At 35.9% G+C, this 11,175-nt stretch overlaps 1 pseudogene; it reads left to right on the top strand.

Moving 5' to 3' along the window:
- The window catches only part of LOC124096348 (cytochrome P450 2C9-like), a 33,322-nt pseudogene extending 30,819 nt beyond the window's left edge, over window positions 1-2,503 (top strand).
- Window positions 2,504-11,175: the final 8,672 nt, after the last annotated feature.

An 11,175-nucleotide genomic window follows, 5' to 3' on the forward strand; every position in this document is an offset into this window, starting at 1 on the left:
AGTGATGTTAATATGGTTGTGCCCTGGGAACAACAGACACAGATAAACCAAGTACAAAGAAGTCATAGGGTTGCAAAATCCAGGGGAAGTCAATTAGTTCTATCTTTTCCATAGAAGAGAAACCAAAGTACAAAGAAGATCAATCACATGTCCAGCCAGACAGATCATGAACCAAGAGGATGGGTGAGGGGATTTGAGAGGTCATTGGCTGTGTGCCCTCCCATAGCATGTGAAGGGTGAGTACTTGTGAACTTTGGTACTTTAATCTATTCTCATCACCATCAACCTTGGTCACTGGTTTATGTCACTACCTGTTGCTCTATTTAATCACTGTAGTTTTCACACATCTTATTTGGATGATGATTTCCTTTGGAGGGCTGTGTTGAACTATGAAATATATGCCCATAACCAACAATGGCATAGATGATATCCATGTCCACACCTCACCAATGTAATTCACTATTATGTACTTTTATACATAGCATCTATGTATTTTTTCATCCTCAAATCATAACTGGAATCTAGTCTATAGAAAACAGTCAACTAAATCAACCTGAGTGTTATGGTTTGTATCTGAAATCTCCCCAAAGTCTCACGTCCTGAAGGCTTGGTCTCCTACTGGTGGACTATGGGGGAACTTCTGGAAATTTTAGTAACAACTGGCTAATTGGAGGAAATAGGTAAATTTATGCCTTTAAAGAGTATATCTTGTCTCCCCACTCCCTTCCTCTCTCTTTCTGCCTTTCTCTCTGTGTTTCCCAGCTGATATGAGCTGAGTACATCTGTTGTACACTCCACTCTCTGCAATGATTTTCTGCCTCACTACAGGTCTAAAGGAATGGAGTCAACTGACCACAGACTAACTCTGAAACCATGATCAAAACCAAATCTTTCTTTTAAAAATTGTTTATATGAGGTATTTGCTCTCACAGTGATGGAAGGCTGATTAATGTGAAAGTGCATCTTGAATGTTTTGAGGAAGAAAAAATTATGAACTGAAATATTTTAGGATTCTAAAAGAAATGTCATAAATATATATGCTTTACTGGATTCTTCAGTAAAGTTTCACCCTGGAAGGAAATATACCACTCAAATGAAGGGAAATGTTTCTGATTACAAGAGACTGAAAAGGATAGGGTAACCAAATCATAAGCCAGGTGCCTGTTAACAGTTGAATGGTTAGATAAAATGTTGTTTATATTTATCATGAAGTTCTACTCAGTCATAAAGAAGACTGACATTATGGCATTTGCTGGTAATGGATGGAACTGGAGAACATCATGCTAAGTGAAATAAGCCACATCCAGAAAGTCAAGAGTTGACTGTTATCTCTCATATGTAGAAACTAGACCAAAATAAGGGGAAAAAGGGTGGGGGATGGTGGATCCCATAAGAACAGAAGAGATATCAATGGATTAAAAGAAGGAGATTGAGGGGAAGGGAGAAATGACAAGAAAAAGGAAGAACAGGTGAACGAAACTGAGTCACCAATTTCTCATTATTAAATATGAAGTATTAAGATAGGGGATTTTTGAGATTCTTTCTACTTCTAATGATATGAGAGTCTCCCATTTTTCCAAATTTTTCTTTATACATATTATTTGTTCATAATAATAATGGGGTTCAGTGTGCTACTTCATCACATGCTTAGAGCATGCACTAATCAAATCCAATATTTCTTTTTCATTTTTCCTTCTTTCTACCCTACTCAACCTCTAGTAATCTAACAGAGATTAGCAGTACCTGGCTTATTTCACTTAACATAATGAACATAAACATGGAATTGCAGGTTTTTATTTGGTATACTGATTTATTTATTTATTTATTTTTGGCTGTGTACCTACCCAAGGTTAGATACTTATGTCCATTTTGCTGTAAGTTACAAAATTTCATTCTTTATACCTGAATAGTATAGCACTGTGTGTATACGTGTGTGCTGAGAGCCATTGCCAAGTAGGAATGACACATGGCAATTTCTGTGTCAGCCGACCCGATGTTGCTTAGATGACCCAGGTCATTTGCAGTGACATTGCATGTAAGGTGACCTTGCTCAAGGACCAGGGCGGATCCAGGTTTAGGGTGTATCCTGCTGGGATTAGGGAGTACCCCGCTCCTTGGGTTTAGGGCGGTTCCAGGTTTAAGGTGTACCCTGCTGGGAATAGGGCCTATCCTGCTGCCTCAGGCGCGCCCGCTCCTTGAGTTCCCGTTGAGTTCTCACGGGATTTAGAGAGTATTTGGGATTTTGCCCAGAACGTGATTTTGGCCCAGAACGTGGATTTGCCCCAGAATGTGTGTGTAAAGTGCTGGTGACAGTTCGAGAATAAAGAGTTGTTGTTTGAATCTACAAGGTGTGTGGTGGCTCGAGATTTTGTGCCCAGCCAGACTGTGGCACGTGTGTGAGCCTTTTATTTACCCACTCATCTTTTGATGGGCAGTTAAATTAATTCCCTAATTTAGCTATTATGAATATTGCCATAATAAACATGGAATTGCAGGTTTTTCTTTGGTATATGATTTAATTTTTTTTTTTTTTTTTTTTTTTTTTTTTTTTTTTTACTGTGTACCTACCCAAAGTTAGATACCTGGATCATATGATTGAGCTATTTTTTGTCTTTAGAGAAGACTCCATGCTATTTTCCGTGATGACTATACTAATTTTTATCACCAAAGAGAAAGTTTCCTTTTCTTTTCATCCTCTTCAATTTTAAAAATCTCTTTATTAGTGCATTCGAGCAATACACAATAGTGGGATATATTTTGATATAATTATACATGTATGAAATGTAATTTGCTCCATTTAATACTTGAGTACTTTTATTTGGTGGAATTTTTTCCCTATGAAAGCAATTATAACTGGGGTGAGAATAATATCACATTTTCCTAATGGCTAGTGACATTAAATGTTTTTTTAAATATATGTGCAAATCTTGTATTTCCTCTTTTAAAAGTATCTATTTAAATCATTTGCCCTAATCATGCACTAATCAAATCCAACATCTCTTTATCATCTTTCAATTTTAAAAGTGATTATTTGCCTTGTTTTTGCTTTTGCTTTTAACTTTTTGAGTTATTTGTACATTTCAGATATTAATTCATCAGAGAAAGAGTTGGAAAGGATTTTTACAATCCTGTAAGTTATCTTTTCATTGCATTTATGATTTGCTTTGATGTGCACAAGCATTTCAGTTTGATGTAATTCATTTGTGTATTTTTGCTTTTTTTCCCCTCTCTGCTTTGGAAGTCATATGTTTTGAAGACTTTCCACTATGTTTTTAATCTAGCAATTTTGGCTCCAGGACTTATATTTATATCTTTGACCAATTTTGAGTTTATTTTGTGCAGAGTAAGAGGTAAGAATCAAGTTTCATTTTTCTGTATGTGAGTAAATAATTTTCACAGCTATGTTAAAGAGATTGTTTTCTCCTATGTATGTTCTTAACACCTTTGATGAGAAACAGTTGACTGTATATGCATAACTCTTCTGGGATCTTGATTCTGTTCCATTACTTATTGATTTGTTTTTAAGCTGGTGCCATTCTGATTTGATTACTATAGCTCTATTGTATATCTTGAAATCAGGTACTGTTGTGCCTCTCGATTTGTTCTTGTTTAAGATGGCATTGCTTATTTGGAAGTCTTGAATTTCCATATGAATTATATAATTGTTTTTTCTAGTTCTTAAAAAAATTCATTGGTGTTTGTATGGATATTGCATTGAATTTGTTAGTATGCCCATTTGGACAATATTTATTCTTCCAATCCTTGAACATGGTATAAGATTGGTTACCTCTGATAGTTTATGGGTACAATTTACATGGTATATATTTTCTCATTTTTTCACCCCTCAGTCTGTTGAAATCCTTGCCTATAAGGTGAGTCTCTTGCAAACAACATATAGTTGGGTTTTGTTTTTCAATCCAATTTTCCAATCTATGTCTTTTAAAAATTATTTATTTGTTTTTTAAAATATATGGTGGCAGAATGCAATTCAATTCATATTACACATATTGAGCACAATTTTTCAAGTCTCTGGTTGTACACAAATTAGGTTCACAACATTCATGTCTTCAAACATGTACTTAGGGTAATGATGTCCATCTCATTCCACCATCTTTCTTACCCCCATACTCCCTCCCTTCCTTTCCCTCCCATTTGCTATATTTAAAGTTCCTCCATTTCTCCCATGCTTCCCACCCCTCCCATCCCCATTATGAGTCAGCATCCTCATGTCAAATAAAACACTTGACTTTGGTTTTTGAGAATTGGCTTACTTCACTTAGCATAATATTCTCCAACTCCATCCTTTTACCTGCAAATGCCATGATTTTGTTCACTTCTAATGATGAGTAATATTCCATTGTGTATATATACCACAGTTTTTCCCTATCCATTAATGTACTGAAGGGCATCTGGGTTGGTTCCACAATTTAGCTATTGTGAATTGTGCTGCTATAAACGTTGATGTGGTTTCATCCCTGCTGTTTTAAGTACTTTGGGTATAAACTGAGGAGTGGGATAGCTGGGCCAAATAGTTTTTGACCCAAGTTTTCCAAGGAATCTCCATACTGCTTTCCATATTGGCTGCACCAATTTGTAGTCCCAATAGCAATGTATGAGTGTGCCTTTTCCCTGCATCCTTGCCAACACTTATTGTTGTTTGTATTTTTGATAGCTGCCATTCTCACTGGGGTGAGATGAAATCTTAGAGTAGTTTTAATTTGCATTTTTCTAATTGCTAGAGATATTAAACATTTTTTAAATATATTTGTTAATTGATTATATATTATCTTCTGAGAAGTGTCTGTTCAGTTCCTTGGCCCATTTATTGATTGAGTTATTTGTTTTTTGGATGTTTAAATTTTTGAGTTCTTTATATCCCTAGAGATTAGTGCTCTATCTGATGTGAGAGGGGTAAAGATTTGCTCCCAAGCTGTGTTTATTTCTTTTTCTGAGAAGAACCTTTTTAGTTTGAGTCCATCCCATGTATTGATTCTTGGATTTAATTCTTGCACTATGGGAGTCTTATTAAGAAAGTTGGGGCCTAATCCGAAATGATGGAGATTTGGGCCTACATTTTCTCTATTAGGCACAAGGTCTCTGGTTTAATTCCTAGGTTCTAGACTCACTTTGAGTTGAGTTTCATGCATGGTGAGAGATAGGGGTCTAATATCATTTCGTTGCATATGTATTTCCTGTTTTCCCAGCACAATTTGTTGAAGAGGCTACCTTTTCTCCAATATGTTTTTGGCATCTTTTCCCATTATGAGATAACAGTAGTTGTGTGGGTTCGTCTTTACATCCTCTATTCTGTACCATTGGTCTACCAATGGTTCCAATGCCATGATGTTTTTTTTTACTCTTTCATTTTAGTATAGTTTAAGGTCTGGTAAAGTAATGCCACCAGCTTTACTCTTCTTGCTAAGAATTGCTTTGGTTATTCTGGGTCTATTATTTTTCCAGATGAATTTCATGATTGCTTTTTTCTATTTCAATGAGAAATATCATTGGGATTTTGATTGGAATTGCATTGAACCTGTGTAGTGCTTTTGGTAGTATGGTCATTCTGAAAATATTAATTCTTCCTATCCAAGAACAAAGGAGATCTTTCTATCTTCTAAGGTCCTTTTAATTTTTTCTTTAGTGTTCTGTAGTTTTCTTTGTAGAAGCCTTTCACCTCTTTTGTTAGGTTGATTCTCAATTTTTTTGAGGCTATTGTAAATGGATTAGTTTTTCTAATTTCTCTTTTTGAAGATTTCTCACTCATGTACAGAAATGCCTTTGATTTATGGGTGTTGATTTTATACCCTGCTACTTTGCTGAATTCATTTATTCATTCTAGAAGATTTCTGGTGTAATTTTTTGGGTCTTCTAGGTATAGTATCATACTGTTGGCAAATAGTCATAACTTGAAGTTACTTTTTCCCTATCCACATCCCTTTAATTTATTTTGTCTGTATAATTGCTGTGGCTAGAGTTTCAAAAACTTTGTTAAATAGAAGTAGTGAAAGAGGGCATCCCTGTCTTGTTCCAGTTTTTAGAGGGAATGCTTTCAATTTTTCTCCATTTAGAATGGTGTTGGCCTGGGGCTTAGCACTGATAGCTTTTATGATATTGAGATATGATCCTGTTATCCCTATTTTTTTCTATGATTTTGAACATGAAGGGATGGTGTGTTATGTCAAGTGCTTTTCCTGAATCTATTGAGATAATCATCTGATTTTTATCTTTATGTCTATTGATGTGATGAATTACCTTTATTGATTTCCATATGTTGGACTAACCTTGCATCCCTGGGATGAACCCCACTTGATTGTGGTGAACTCTCTTTTTGATATGTCTTGGTATTTGATTTGCCCGAATTTTATTGAGAATTTTTGCATCTATATTAATTAGAGATATTTATTTGAAGTTTTGTATTTTGATGTGTCTTCATCTGGTTTTGGAATCAGGGTGATATTGGCTCCCTAGAATGTGTTTGGAAGTGTTCCCTCTTTTTCTGCCATATTGTCTCATAGTGTCCCTGAAGGTTACCAATACCTCACCTTTAAGGAGGATATCAGTATTACAGCACACAATGTACCCAACATGCAGTCATAAATCAATTAATTTCTATTTTGACATTTACAGATTTGTGGCTATAATCAGAAATGATGAGTTCAGTTATCTTCTACCATATAGTCAATAGATTTGCATAATGGTTTACAGTTTCTAATGGTATGAGGGTGTGGGGGAGCTGTCTGTGATGTTTATGAAGTAGAAGTTGAGAATATAGAGGTATTTTATTATATATCTACTGAAAGGGTAATCATAAGAAGTTGGCTGTTAAGAGAAACCAGAGAGAGGCAACACCATGCAAGTCTTCCTGTTACCTCATCAACAGGATGACTGCTAGTACCCATAGTAGAGAGACCTCTGGTGCAGCCAAGACCACAGGGACATTGATGACATTTTACCAGGTCCTTATTTTTGTCCCTTGATAGAAGTAGTGATGTCCCAGTTTGATGTCTGCAGCAGCATCAAGCCTATATGTACCCCGATATTGGCCTGTGGAGCCACACTTTGGTGAATAAGGAACCCCAAGTGTGGGGTGCCTCCTGCTTGGGCACAGGGTGTCTCTCTCCTCTGAGTCCCTGGACCACCAATCTATGTCTTTTGATTAAAGTGTTTAGACTGTTTACATTCAATGGTATTATAGAGAGGATTTATTTTCTTCCATTTTATTTCTGATATCTAATTCAGACTTGATTTTCCTTTAACTGATTACTCTTCTAGCATAAGAAATCTCTATGCTGGTTTTCAATTTTATTTTTTATTTCTTCATAAAATATTTCATTCAATATATTTTGTATTGTAGGTTTTGTGTTATGAATTCTTTTGGCTTCTATTTATTATGAAAGGTTTTTATTCCATCTTTAATTCTGAAGCTTAATTTTGCTGGGGATAGTAGTCTTAGTTGGCCCCCATCTTCATTTTGAGCTCGGTATGAATTATGCCAAGGCCTCTTGTATTTTAGGATCTGGGTTGAGAAGTCAGTTGAAATCCAAATTGGTTTACCTCTAAAAGTGACCAGCCATTTTTCTCCAACAGCTTTCATTCTTCTATCCTTATTCTGTATGTTAAGCATTTTCATTATAATGTATCTTGATTAGTTTTTTTTTTCAATTTTTGTATATTTGAGTCCTATATGCCTCTTATATTGTAATTTTTATGTCATTTCTAAGGTTTAGAAATTTTCTAATATTATTTCATTGAAAAGATTGTGCACCCCTTTGTATGAATTTTAGAACATCTATCCCAATAATTCTTAAATTTGGTTTTTGATGTTGTCCCATATTTCTTAAATATTCTGGTCATGGTCTCTTAACATCTTTTCTTTATGGTGAACTTTATTTTCAAGATTATATATTTTGTCTTCAAGGCCTGAAAATATATATTTTTTACATGGTATGATCTGGTTTATAGAGTCTTTCATTTCCAGGATTTTTGTTTAATTCTTTTTCAGTATCTCCATCTCTTTATTAAAGTCAAATTTCACTTCCTGTATTTTCCCTCTAATTTAACTTTTTTAAAAAAATCTGATTTTTTAAAATATTTTTTTATTTTTTTAGTTATAGTTGGACACAGTACTTTTATCTTATTTATTTTTATGTGGTGCTGAGGATCAAACCCAGGGCTTTGCACATGTCAGGCGAGTGTTCCACGGCTGAGTCACAACCCCAGCCCCTCTAATTTAACTCATTACATCTTCTCTTAGGTCATTGAAATTTTAACTATTAATTTTCTAGATGCTTTCTCTGACATTTTCTGAATTGTGGTGTCATTGGAGTCACTTGTTAAAGTGTTATGAGATATTTGAAGTAGTTTGTTTCCTTGTTTTTCAATATTGCTTGTATATCTACCCATATTTTGGGATGGTTATTGCTTATTCTTTTGATCAAGGGACTACTTCATTAGCTCCTTTTTCTTATGAGCCCTGAATTGAGTGAATATTCAGGTACTTTAATTTAGTGTGTGGCCTCAGTTGATTTCAGTCCACATTGGGAGATTCTGCTGAACCCTATTTACTACAATCATTTCAGAGACAAGCCACATGCTATTCAACCATATGAAAGGTGAAAACTTGTTGATATTGTTATCTACATTTCTTCTAATCTAGGTATAATCTTGTAGTAAGTTTCTGGAGCAGGTTGAAGAATTAATTATTCTATATAGTAAAATTGTTATAACATTATTAGGCTGAAAGTGTAATAAAAACAGTTGAGTAAATGATTGAGAAAAGGAAAGAAAAGATAGAATAAAATGATATGGACCACGTTCAAAAGAAGAAAAAAAAATGGATGGAGGGTATTTGCGGTAGTAGCAGACAGTGTGAGAGAGAATAGGAGTTTTTAGGAGTCTAAGCTAGGACTAGGAAAAAAGTATATAACTATTCCAATTAATACTTTAACAGTCAGAAGAAATACATTCAGATGGATTGAAGGTAAAATGTTGGCTATTAGGGTACAACCAATAATCAAGATTAATAGTATTGTATTGATCAAAGTTGATGTTAGAATTATGTATAATAAATAATACCAAGATGAAGACAATTCTTATTGAATCTTGGCTTGGATTTCATTAGGATTGGGGACATTTCAAAGATGTTCATTATCTTTGGTTTTAGGTCCCTCCAGAGGTATTGGAGCACAGTAGCCACTGCCCTAGTTGCTATGGACTTCCCTCTGGCCAATTTGGGTTTGTCATGTCAGTGGCCTGTGGCTAACTGCTTAGAAGTGGGGTGTTGTGTCTATTGGTTGTTTCTATTGTGTGAAGAGGTTCCGACTACAGGGTCTGGTCTGTGATTGTGATTGTAGTTGGTCACCATGTACCTACTCCCCTTTTCTTGGTGTATATTCTGGTGGCTGTTTATCAGTGCAGGTCCTGTGGTTGTGAATTTTCCATGAGTAATCTGTGGAGCAAAAATATTCCCCCTGGCTTATGCAACTCTCTGATGTATCATTGCTATTACTGAGTAAACAGACTCAACAAGTTCATCTAGGTCTAGTTTCCACTTCCCCAGGTTGTAAATGGCAGACACCTATTCTTTCTGCTGATTATGGCTAAGGCAAGGTCTATCCAGTATTCAAAGAGTGCCTTATCACTCTGCAGTTATGGTCAAGGGTCAGGCTGGGAGTCAGGTCAGCCTGGGAGATAAGTGAGTCTGGTGGCTGTTGCTTTTCATTGCCTTGGATCCAAGGAAACTTATGTCTTGACTGACCTGCTGATGTCTGTAGTAATTGTCTGGGCACTTTTCCTTTAATCTTCTTGGGTATTTAGGCACCTTCTTGTTGTGGTTTTCTGCTGTATGCAGCCATGATATGGAGATTCACACCTCTGTGTCACTGGATATTCAGGCAGCTTTACTCTGAGTCAGCCCAATGGAGGCCCATTATCAGGGGCACAGTCTCATACTTTCTTAGAACTAACACAATTTTCCACTATTTTTCCTCAATCCCCAGTGGAAGCAGGCAGCAATAGCAATTCTAAGGGCTCCCCTTTCCCACTTCCTCTGCTCAGTGCTTAAAATGCTTTGGAGCTCAGATATGAACTTGATTTCCACCACCCCAAATTGTGGGGATCTTCTCTGTTTCTGTCTGGGACTGGTGGCAGCCGAGATTAGCACTGTATTAAGTGAGCACTTCCCAAGAAGGGCTGCTCCACCCTGTTTCCCTTGTTCATGGTGGGGGAAGAGGTCTCAGTGACTTTCAGCTAGTACCAACCCCTCCATGAATTTTTTCTAGCTGGATTCTTAAGAGAACCCATAGCAGGGTGCTGTAATTTAATTGGAGGCTCTGGAGGTGAGGAGAAGGTATGTTAATTCAAGGGGTAACAGGTCAACTGTGGGCTCCCCAAAATGGCTGCTTGATCTTACAAGGCTTTCTATTCATTATTTAGTTTAATACTGCTTTATCTGCTTCAAGAAAATGTTGTTAAGGGTATTAGCTTATGTGCTTTTCAACTCCCTCCTTGTTTCTCTTCCTCTCTCTGTTGTCTTTCTACTGTTCCCCCATCCTGGTCTGGGTTCTGGGTTGGGGAACTTTGTACTTAGTTTTTACTAAGAGAACCAATCTTCAAGTTTTGCCAGGTCTAAGACTTTATAACATTGGGTGTTAGAGGACTTATTTTGTCACCCACCTCTCAGACATGTTGTTTCTTCTCTGTTTTCTCTCTGTGTTGTGAAGGGATCAGGAATCACTGCCTAGCTCCTTTCTGCCATCTTCTGAGAGCTGTTGTATATTAATTATTTAATTGAATTTTTCTATATTTTTTCTTTCTGAATTTTATCCTCTTCATTTTTTCTATTTTTTCTCTTCTCATTACTTCTTCTCTCTCTTCCCCTCTTTTTATATTAGTTTTACTTTCATTAATGCTTAGTGTAGAATAGGCTAAGAAATTAATATCTTGTAAATTTGTATTTCCTTTTTGTTAGTGGGGTTTTGGAGATCATTTTTAATAAGATATTGTTGTATATTGATATCTAATTTGCTTCTAAGTTGTTGCTGTTACTTCCAGTTATTCTGTCCACTCAAAATGCAGCTGGGTATTGAACCTAGCACTTTGAACACATTAACTGGGAGCTTTGACAATGAGGTACATTCCCAGATCTGGGAACATCACAAAGAGAAAGTAACTGAC

This window comes from Marmota monax, unplaced genomic scaffold, assembly GCF_021218885.2.
Source record: "Marmota monax isolate L192 unplaced genomic scaffold, Marmota_monax_Labrador192_F-V1.1 WCK01_AAM20220418_F8-fsc00004, whole genome shotgun sequence".
Taxonomy (NCBI): Eukaryota; Metazoa; Chordata; class Mammalia; order Rodentia; family Sciuridae; genus Marmota; species Marmota monax.